Below are 11821 nucleotides of genomic sequence, written 5' to 3'. Positions count from 1 at the left end.
CCCTCAATCCTCAGTGTATGTGGCTGGCACCCTACCATTAAGCTATAGATGTCACTCTACTTTTAAAATTTTTTAAATCATGCATATATATTAAATTTTATCAGATTCTTCATTCTCTATCAGTATAATGATTATTTTTCTTTTCTTTGTGAACCTGGTGAATATCTGCGTTAACATTTCTGATTTGAGGGTGGCGCCTGTGGCTCAGTGAGTAGGGTGCCGGCCCCATATACCAAGGGTGGCAGGTTCAAACCCAGCCCCGGCCGAACTGCAACCAAAAAATAGCCGGGCGTTGTGGCAGGCGCCTGTAATCCCAGCTGCTTGGGAGGCTGAGGCAGGAGAATCACGGAAGCCCAAGAGCTAGAGGTTGCTGTGGACTCACAAAGTGAGTCCTGTGACATCATGGCACTCTACTGAAGGCGGTAAAGTGAGACTCTGTCTCTACAAAAAAAAAAAATATTTCTGATTTGAGTGTTCTTGATACTGCTCAGATAAATGTCATGGGACTGTATCTTTCTAGTTTCAGTCTAACAATTTCAGTTAGCAGATGCTTCATTATTTTAAGAAACTTGGGCGGTGCCTGTGGCTCAGTCGGTAAGGCGCCGGCCCCATATACCGAGGGTGGCGGTTTCAAACCCGGCCCTGGCTGAACTGCAACCAAAAAATAGCTGGGCGTTGTGGCAGGCGCCTGTAGTCCCAGCTACTCGGGAGGCTGAGGCAAGAGAATCGCCTAGGCCCAGGAGTTGGAGGTTGCTGTGAGCCGTGTGATGCCGTGGCACTCTACCCAGGGCCGTAAAGTGAGACTCTGTCTCTACAAAAAAAAAAAACGAAACTTATACCTATAAGTGAAACCAGTTTAGAGTTTACTTATGTTCCCTTTTCTAGTACTAGCTTCATAACATGGGCTGGACCACTTTCCCTCATTTCCTGGCATAACTTACATATCATATGGATTAGGTGGTAACCATGGGTTTGGTGTGTGCAGCCTACACCACCTGCAGGGCTGGGAGCTTGGGAAGCATGCGCTCGGGTGTGTGGTAGGAGAGGATTTGGTTACTAGTTTGATTGAATTAATTTAATTTGATAATTATTAATTGAATTTAATTGATGGTTCATTTATTTTTTGAGACAGAGTCTCACTCTCCCTCAGTAGAGTGCTATGGTGTGACAGCTCACAGCAACCTCTTGCCTCAGCCTCCAAAGTAGCTGGGACTACAGGCGCCGACCCCCACACCAAGCTATTTTTTGTTGCAGTTGTCATTTAGCTGGCCCAGGCTGGGTTTGAACCTGCCAGCCTTGGTGTGCTACTGTGCTATGGTTGCCAAGCTGATTGCTTAATTTAATGATTATTAAATTCTTGTGAGTTTTTATTTCTTTTTGCTCCAATTTCAGTATTTTTTAATTTTCTACCATTCTGTGCATTTTGCTAGATTTTCCAGTTTATTGGTACATATAATTAATTTTTTTGAGACAAGGTCTCATTCTTTCACTCTAGGTAGAATACAGTGGCCTCATCATAGGTCACTGCAGCCTCAGACTCCTGGGCTCAAGCAGTCCTCCTTTCTCAGCCTCCCCCCAATTGGCTGGGACTGCAGGCACCACCACTGCCCCTGGTGGTGTATGCTTTAAAATATGTCTCCACAGGGCGGCACCTGTGGCTCAGTGAGTAGGGCACCGGCCCCATATACCGAGGGTGGCGGGTTCAAACCCAACCCCGGACAAACTGCAACAAAAAAATAGCCGGGCGTTGTGGCAGGCGCCTGTAGTCCCAGCTGCTCGGGAGGCTGAGGCAAGAGAATCGCGGAAGCCCAAGAGTTAGAGGTTGCTGTGAGCTGTGTGACATCACGGCACTCTACCCGAGGGCGGTAAAGTGAGACTCCGTCTCCACAAAAAAAAATATGTCTCCACAATTAAACGATGCTCTTATGGCTGTAGTCTTTCCTCCCTTTTGTCCTATATTTAGTTGTTTTTTTATTTCTTTTCTTTTCTTTTTTTTTTTTTTGAGACAGAGTCTCCCTATGTTGCCCTCAGGAGAGTGCCATGGTGTCACAGCTGGGACTACAGGCACCTGCCACAACACTCGGCTATTTTGTTGTTGTAGTTGTCATTGTTGTTTAGCTGGCCTGGGCTGGGTTCAAACCCACCAACTTTGTTGTATGTGGCTAACATGGTAACCACTGTGCTACGGGTGCCGAGCCTGTTTTTTTATTACTTAAAATGGGGCAGCCACATGACTCTGTTCTGGGCAGTGAGATACAAGCCACACCTGCTGGGAGGTGTTGAGAAAGAATTTGTTTTTGTGTAAACTGTGGCCCTCTGTGGCTGGCATCATCCTTTACTCTTTCTCCTTCTCTTTCTTTTTAATCTCTCTGCCTTTAGGATTTCCCTTTTTTCTTGACTGGAACACTGCATTGCCATGATTTTGGACATGAGGCAGCAAAGCCAAGGGAAGTGCCAACCTGCGTCTGGGAGAGGCCAGGGAGAGAAAGCCTCACGGGGGGGGGGGGGGGGGGGGAGGGGGAAACAAACGCCTGGTTGCTGACTCACGCTAAGCTGTCTCTTCTTTTTTTTTTTTTTTAGAGACAGAGTCTCACTTTGTTGCCCTTGGTAGTAGAGTGCAGTGGCGTCACAGCTCACAGCAACCTCCAGCTCTTGGGCTTAGGTGATTCTCCTGCCTCAGCCTCCCAAGTAGCTGGGACTACAGGCACCCACCACGATGCCCGGCTATTTTTTTGTTGCAGTTTGGCTGGGGCTGGGTTTGAACCCGCCACTCCTCGATATATGGGGCCGGTGCCCTACTCACTGAGCCACAGGCGCTGCCCTAAGCAGGCTTTTCCTTTCCTTAAAGCTAAAACATTGCTAGGTGGCACCTGTGGCTCAGTCGGTAAGGCGCTGGCCCCATATACTGAGGGTGGTGGGTTCGAACCTGGCCCCGGCCAAACTGCAACCAAAAAATAGCCGGGCGTTGTGGCGGGCGCCTGTAGTCCCAGCTACTTGGGAGGCTGAGGCAAGAGAATTGCTGAAGCCCAGGAGTTGGAGTTGCTGTGAGCTGTGTGAGGCCAAGGCACTCTACCAAGGGCCATAAAGTGAGACTCTGTCTCTACAAAAAAAAAAAAAAAAAAAAAACATTGCTAACACACATAAACCAGACATGCGCTCTTCACAAGTGCCTGAGGACTGTCCCCTAACGCCCTGACTTTTTCACTGAACTGTCCGTCCTGGAGCCTGTCCCTGTCGGTGCCTGGCCATGCGTGGTGTGATCTGCTCCACCAGCTTCTGACCCTTTGAGGAGCTTCCAGTTTTCTGCTGTTACAAACAAGGCTGTAAGGGATCAGCCTGCCATGGATCTCGTTGCACACACATGACACTGTGTCCTCTTTGTTATGTTCAATCCCCTAATTGAGAACTACAGCGAGTTTTCATCCATTCCCATCTCCCTCTGTAACCCTCAGTTACAGTTTTTAATGTTTTCTTGCTTTGGATTTTTCTCATTTCTTGTGAGGCTTTGTTCTGTGTTTTGTAACTTTTCAGTGCTATGGTAAACGAGATCTTTTTCCTATTAACCTTCCTGCTAGCAAGTCGGGTTCTGTGTAGTTGGAGACTAATGATTATTACTTTCATCCTAGCCTAGAACTGAAATATTGTTTGTAATAGAATGTAAATTGATCCCCTTGGATTTTCCAGGGATTTAATCTAATTGTTTGCAGAAAGTAATATTATATTTCTTCCTTTGTAGTTTTATACCTCATTTCTTTCCCTTTTCCAATTTTTTTTTGAGACAGAATCTCACTGCTGCCCAGGCTAGAGTGCTGTGGCATCATCATAGCTCACAGCAACCTCAAATTCTTGGGCTCAAGCAGTCCTGTTTTCTCAGCCTCCCAAGTAGCTAGAACTACAGGTGCCCACCACAAAGCCCAGCTAGTTTTTGTATTTTTAGTAGACATGGGGTCTCACTCTTGCTCAGGCTGTTCTCTAACTCCTCACCTCAATGGACCCTCCCGCCTGGGCCTCCCAGAGTGTGGGATTCCATGCGGGAGCCACCTGGCCAGCCACCTAGTGCAGTATTAAATAGCAGTGATGACAGCAGGTGTCTTCCTGAGCTGCCACCTTCACAGCCAGATAGATGTGTCTTCCAAATTGGTATGGGAATGGTTGGGGCTGATATAATTGTTTGGCATCATGTCAGGGAAGTTTTGTCAAGAATGCCTGCTGGTTCTGGCTATGACACTGACCTTCCCCCATGCATGACTATAAGGTTAGGTAAAAAGGCGATTATTTACCAGAATTGGACCTCTGGCAGCGGGACAGGACTCGGCCCTTGAGAGAAGGAGGAACACACATGAGGTGGTGCCCATGTTTGCCCTGTGTTTATTCTTTTCTTTTTCTCGGCTCGTATGAACAAAGTGGATGAATCTCAAAAAACTTGATTGAGTAAAAACTCAATACAGAAAAATACACAGACTCTGTGATTCTCTTTGGATGAAGAAAAAATGAATTCTTCTCTTGAATAGAATCATAAATTCACTGGCGCAATGAATCTGTGACAAGAGAAATCAGAACAGGGGTTGCCTGTGTGGTTAGGAATAATTTTTAAGGAGGCAAAGTAATTTTCCAGGGTAAAGGAAACATCTTATATACCAGAGCATATACATGTGTCGGCCAAACCTCACTGAATCAGACACTCAGATCCACACTTGAAATGCATCCTCCCCTGAAAGGAACTGGGCATCCTTGCAGACGTCAGGAAAGTGCAAGGTGAGCCTGGAAGGCCTTGTTTATCAGAGAACACAGGCGTGCTTTAAGAATGAAAGGGCCATGTCAAAAGGGCAGAGGAGCCAGCCTGAAGGGGCTCCCAGTTTCCAGTGCTGAGATGATTTAAGCTATAAAATGAATAATAAAAGTTATAATTAGAATGCATTGAATAAAAATGGATGAATCCATGCTGATACTTTTTAATTATATAATTTATGAGGACAAGAATATTTACATAGTCTCAAAATACTTGCCACAAAATTCTTAGTAGTTACAGAGGGGAAAGAGCAACAGCACACCCCAATAAGTGGTCAAAGTAGAGACCACCTATGACGGGCAGTTTGAAACTGTGGGTCGGGCGGCGCCTGTGGCTCAGTCGGTAGGGCGCCGGCCCCATATACCGAGGGTGGCAGGTTCAAACCCGGCCCCGGCCAAAATGCAAAACAACCAGAAAATAGCTGGGCGTTGTGGCAGGCGCCTGTAGTCCCAGCTACTTGGGAGGCTGAGGCAAGAGAATCGCTTAAGCCCATGAGTTGGAGGTTGCTGTGAGCTGTGTGAGGCCACGGCACTCTACCGAGGGCCATAAAGTGAGACTCTGTCTCTACAAAAAAAAAAAAAAAAAAAGAAACTGTGGGTCACCTGATGGGATGCACTGGGAACTTTATCAAGTGCCTCCTCAAACATCTAAGGAAATGTTAATAACAGTTCTCTTCTGATTTGTCTGTATGATGAACTATATTAAAGTATTCTGTGTTAATGAATCATCCTTGCATTCCATAGGTAAACCTTACTTGGTTTCAGAGTGAGATTTTTTTTTTTTTGAGGCAGAGTCTTAACGTCTTACTTACTCTGTCACTCTGGGTAGAGTGCTGTGGCATCACAGATCAGAGCAATCTCAAACTCTTGGGCTCAGACGATCCTCATGCCTCAGCCTCCCAAGTAGCAGGACTACAGGTGCCTGCCACAATGCCAGCCTAGTTTTTCTATTTTTAGTAGAGATGGGGGTCTGGCTCTTGTTCAAGCTGGTCTCCAACTCCTGAGGTCAAGGGATCCTCCTACCTGGGCCTCCCAGAGTGCTGAGATTACAGGCATGAGCCACCGCGCCTAGCCAGAGTGATTTTTTTAATGTGCTGCTTGATTGTATTTAGTAATATTTTGCTTAATATTTTTGCATTGATATTAATTGCTTTATAACTTTACATTATTATGCTACATTTTTGAGTTTGGTTATCACTATTACTCAAGAGTATTTATTTTATTTATTTATTATTTTTTTTGAGACAGAGCCTCAAGCTGTTGCCCTGGGTAGAGTGCTATGGCATCACAGCTCACAGCAACCTCTAACTCCTGGGCTCAAGCGAGGCTCCTGCCTCTGCCTCCCAAGTAGCTGGGACCACAGGCGCCCGCCACAATGTCTGGCTGTTTTTTAGTTGCAGCTGTCATTGTTGTTTGGCGGGCCCCAGGCTGAATTCGAACCCACCAGCTCAGGTGTATGTGGCTGGTGCCTTAGCCACTTGAGCCACAGGTGCCAAGCCTCAAGAATATTTAAAATAGGAGATTTTCCTTATATTCTGGAACACTTTATTAGTATTAGCTATCTTTTCCTTAAAATGTATAGTATTATTAATTTGTTGTGCCTGATGAGTTTGCAGGCTCTTTGAGAAACTGTCTGCATTATTTGAAGTGCTTTCATTTTAAGTCCCTTCAGGAATCTGTTGTGACATAATTATAATTGTTAATTGTAATGTTTTCTTAGAAAAAACATGTTTTAACCAGCCTTTATTTATTTGTTTCGTGTTCATATAAGTATTCTCTTATAATTAATTTATTTTCTGTATCTATGATAATTCTCTTCTTTTGTCTACTTCAATGCTTTTCTTTCCTTTTCTTTTTTTGTAGAGACAGAGTCTCACTTTATGGCCCTTGGTAGAGTGCCGTGGCCTCACACAGCTCACAGCAACCTCCAACTCCAACTGGACTTAAGCGATTCTCTTGCCTCAGCCTCTCAAGTAGCTGGGACTACAGGCGCCCGCCACAATGCCCGGCTATTTTTTGGTTGCAGTTTGGCTGGGGCCAGGTTTGAACCCGCCACCCTCGGTATATGGGGCCGGTGCCTTACCAACTGAGCCACAGGCGCCGCCCGTTCCTTTTCTTTTTTTAAGACAGAGTTTCACTTTCTTGCCCTTGATAGAGTGCTGTGGCATCACAGCTCACAGCAACCTCAAAGTCTTGGGCTCAAAGGATATTCTTGCCTCCGTCTCCCAAGTAGCTGGGACTACAGGCGCCCGCCACAATGCCCGGTTACTTTTTAGGGATGGAGTCTCACCCTTGCTTAGGCTGATCTCAAACTCCTGAGCCTTGATGAGGTTTTCTGATTGTCTGTCTATTTCATTTTGATTTTGTCCCCAAAGAATGAGCCATTAGGTTTATTTATTAGTCTCACCATCTTTTGGTTTTCTTTTCTTTTTTTAAATTTCAGATTAACGGAAGGGTACAATTAGGTTACAATGTTTGCGTTTGTTAGGTAAATCCTTCTTATAGTTGTACCTCACACCCGGGAAGTGTGCTGTATACCCTGTGTTGTACCCATTAGGTGGGAGCACACCAATCCCCCTTCCTTGAATTCCCCTCCCACCAACTTGGATTGAATATGTTTTTCTCTCATGAAGGTGTGAATTAGAGCATATACTGGCTTCTTATTGGTATTGAATACATTGGGGGCGGTGCCTGTGGCTCAAAGGGGTGGGGCGCCAGCCCCATGTGCTGGAGGTGGCAGGTTCAAACCCAGCCCTGGCCAAAAAAAAAAAAAAACTGCAAAAAAAAAAAAAAAAGGTATTGAATACATTGGATGCTTGCTTTTCCATTCTTGTGATACTTAATAAAAAGAATGTGCTTCAACTCCTTCCAGGTTAATACAAAAGATGCAAAGTCTCTTTCTTTTTGTGGCTGAATAGTATTCCATGGTATACACATACCAAAGTTTGTTAACCCCTTCACAGGTTGATGCGCATTTAGGTTGTTTCCACATCTTGGCGTTTATAAATTGAGCTGTGATAAACAATCTAGTGCTAATGTCTTTATGATAAAATGATTGTTTTCTTCTGGGTAGACGCTTAGTGACAGGATCGTGGGATCAAATGGAGGGTCTAATTTGAGTTCTGTGAGGATTCACCATACTTCCTTGCAAAGAAGTTGTATTAGGGCGGCGCCTGTGGCTCAGTGAGTAGGGCGCCAGCCCCATATGCCGAGGGTGGCGGGTTCAAACCCAGCCCCAGCCAAACTGCAACAAAAAGAAATAGCCGGGCGTTGTGGCGGGCGCCTGTAGTCCCAGCTACTCGGGAGGCTGAGGCGAGAGAATCGCTCAAGCCCAGGAGCTGGAGGTTACTGTGAGCTGTATGATGCCACGGCACTCTACCAAGGGCCATAAAGTGAGACTCTGTCTCTACAAAAAAAAAAAAAAAAAAGCCAGACCTCATCTCTACAAAAAAAAAAAAAAAAAGTTGTATTAGTTTGCAGTCCCACCAGCAGTGTAAAAGTGTTCCCTTCTCTCCACATCCACCCCAGTTTCTGCAGCTTTGGGACTTTGTGGTATGGACTGTTCTCACTGGGGTTAGATGCTGTCTCAGGGCATCTTTTGGTTTTCAAATCTATTTATTTTTGTTTTTGTTTTGTTTTTTGCAGTTTTGGGCCAGGGGTGGGCTTGAACCCCTCACCCCCGGTATATGGGGCCGGTGTCCTACTCCTTTGAGCCACAGGTGCTGCCCTGTTCTTTTTTTTTTTTTTTTGGTGAGGCAGAGTCTCACTATGTTGTCCTTGGTAGAGTGCTGTGGCTCACAGCAACCTAACTCTTGGGCTTAAGCAATTCTCTTGCCTCAGCCTCCCAAGCAGTTGGGACTACAGGCACCTGCCACAACGCTGGGCTATTTTTGTTTTATGTTGTTTAGCAGGCCCTGACCGGGTTCGAACCCACCAGCCCTGGTGCATGTGGCTGGTGCCCTAACCACTGAACTAGGTGCCCCACATTGTTGCTTTTATTGTTACGATCTGATCCTTTAGAAAGACTTTGCCCATCGTCCACAGGAAGTTGGGGAGCCCATTTCGATGCCAGCAGCTTCCGTATTCACACTCACCTTCCTTAGGGCTCCTTGTGCAGAGTCAGGAGAGCAGTGGGCCTCTCTGCTTACTGCAGCCCTTCCACTGCATCACTCGAGCCGTCCTGTCTCGGATCAGCCTTGTGGAGGGGGAACCATCCCGGTCTCTCAGTCTCAGCTTCTGGAGGGGAAAATATCTGTCTCAGCTCAGCTTCTGGAGGGGAAGCTGTCCCTATCTCAGCTCAGCTTGTAGAGGGGAAGCTGTCCCCATCTCATCCTTGGCTTGTGGAGGGGAAGCCGTCCCCATCTCAGCTCAGCTTGTGGAGGGGAAGCCGTCCCCATCTCACTCTCGGCTTATGGAGGGGAAACCGTCCCCTTCTCAGCTCAGCTTGTGAAGGGGAAGCCATCCCCATCTCAGCTCAGTTTGTGGAGGGGAAGCCCGTCCCCGTCTCACCCTTGGCTTGTGGAGGGGAAGCTGTCCCTATCTCTGCTCAGCTTGAGGAAGGGGAAGCCGTCCCCATCTCAGCTCAGCTTGTGGAGGGGAATCACTGAGTTCAAGTTTCAATTGCCAAACCAAGAAAAAAGTTAGAAACACTTCCAGCTTCTTGAGCTGAAAATATTGAATCCAGAAACTCTTGGAAAGGCACACAGCTCCGCAGCCTCAGCCCCGTCTACCCTCTGTTCTTCCTGCCCTGGTCCAGTGCCTGCCGAAGTCATCCATGCACACACCCCCATCTTCTAACTCTATAAATGACAAATCTCGCTAAGCTTTTGATGTGTAAGCCTTCTTTTCCCAAATTAGGTTTGTACTTATCCCCCCCAGGACATGCTGGGAACTGATTCTAATTGCAGGTTTGGAAGAGGGGGAGCTGGTGGGAACTGGCAGCTGCTTGCCAAGTAACCACATCAGGTGAGGTCACAGCCAGGTCTTCACATAAGGCAGGACCAGACGCCTGGAATGGGGAAGAAGCGCTGCAAATTACTGCCATCCCTCCCAATCCTGGGGTCTGACCCTCTGACCCTTTCCCCGCCAGTGTACTCCACTGGAGCAACCTGGGGAGGACACACATTCAGTCCCTGTCGTCACTTGGCAGAGCTCACAGTAACACCTTGGGTCTGATTTGTGGGCACCACAACTCAGCAGCTGTGAGAGATACAAGTTATCTTAGTGATTATGGGGACACTCCTGTTCTCTGACTGTGCCCTGGGCTCAGTTTCAAGTTCTGATCATGTCCTTTTATTTCCAGCGGTCCTGGGTCCTCGTGCTCCGCATGTCCTCTGTATCAAGCTGTCCCCAGATCCGCTTCATTTGGGGAAGGGTGGGACACTCAGCAGCCACTGCCCCACTGTGTGCCCCCTCCCTCCAAATGTCCCATCATCCTCACACCTCCAAGCCCCACCAGGTCACAGAGTCCACTCCAGGATCCCACTCTGAAGGTCTGTTGTCTGTAATCATTTCTGTACTAAACACTCGGGACTCAATTGTGGGTAAAAACACTGTCCTAGCCATTCTGGGTAGAAAGGGATAAAGGTAGAAAGGGAGGGAGTTGGGAACACTGTGAGAACAGTTCGTCTCGGCTGAGCTCAAGAGGGTTCTCACTACTACACTGCTGGGCCGTCCTTCTGTGGCAGACCATGGACAATCATGCCCTGCACAGCAGCTCTAGCAAAGAGGCCAGTTTCACTACCCTCTGCCTAGGAACTGGCCTGGGCCACACTTTAGCCAAAGGTAAAGTTGTGGGGAGGGAGTGGGGAGGTGGGTGGAGGGAGGTGATTGGTGGGATTACACCTGCGGTGCATCTTATAAGGTTATATGTGAAACTTAGTAGATGTGGAATGTAGATGTCTTGGCACAATAACTGGGAGGATGCCAGGAAGGCTGTGTTGACCAGTGTGATGAAAGTGTGTCAAATGGTCTATGAAGCTAGTGTGTGATGCCCCATGATCATATCAATGTACACAGCTATGATTTAATAAAAAAAAAAAAAAGAGTAACAATCACAATAAACTCAAACACATTAATTAAAAAAAACAAAGTGAAGTTGTGTAATGTCTGCTCTGACACTCTTAGGTGGCTGGTGCTACAAGAACGAGCCTGTGCTGTCTCCAGACTGGGGAGGAGGGGAGGTGCCATGGCCCAGCCAGGCCCCAGCAGACCTGCCAGCTCCCTACAGAGCCAGCAGCTGGCAATGCTGCGGCATGACTATAGCCAGGACCAGCAGAAGAACCACCCAGCTGTGCCCAGTCCAAATTGTCAACCATAGAATCTTCGTGAGCTAAATGCACAGTCACTATGCTTTGGGGTGATTTGTTAACACAACAAAAAAACCACTGACGCACTTCCCAAGGTCGCTGTCATTCCTGCCACAATCAAGAAGTTGAGGAAACCAGAATATGCCCCATGCTTGGCTTCAGGACCACCCAACCTTAGCCAAGAGCAGTGACAGCAAAGTGGGTGTCCCAGACGTGAGAGCTCAGGATGAGACTCTGAGGGTGTTGATTGGACAGACAGCACGTCCCAGGGAGCCTGCAGGGGCTCTCGTCCAACACACACCCTCCACCCAGTGCCAATCAGGGCTGGACCAGGTCTCCATACCCACCAGTCTGGCTGGGTTGCACTCGGTCCACACTTGACAGGAGGTGAAGTGGGTGGAAAAAGGTCCCTTTATCTGTGGTCCTCCCAAATGCCCCAAAGCCCAGGAACCACCACAAAGAAAGACAGCCGTAACTACATCAAAGTGTCAGACTTCTGACTAGCAGACTCACAACACACTGGAAAGCAGCTCTTTTTTTTTTTTAGAAACAGAGTCTCACTTATTGCCCTTGGTAGAGTGCCGTGGCGTCACACAGCTCACAGCAACCTCCAACTCCTGGGCTTAGGCGATCCTCCTGCCTCAGCCTCCTGAGTAGCTGGGACTACCGGCGCCCGCCACAACGCCCGGCTATTTTTTTGTTGCAGTTTGGCCGGGGCTGGGCTT

This window comes from Nycticebus coucang, chromosome 6 (assembly GCF_027406575.1).
Source record: "Nycticebus coucang isolate mNycCou1 chromosome 6, mNycCou1.pri, whole genome shotgun sequence".
Classification (NCBI taxonomy): Eukaryota; Metazoa; Chordata; class Mammalia; order Primates; family Lorisidae; genus Nycticebus; species Nycticebus coucang.
This window is presented reverse-complemented; position numbering follows the sequence as displayed.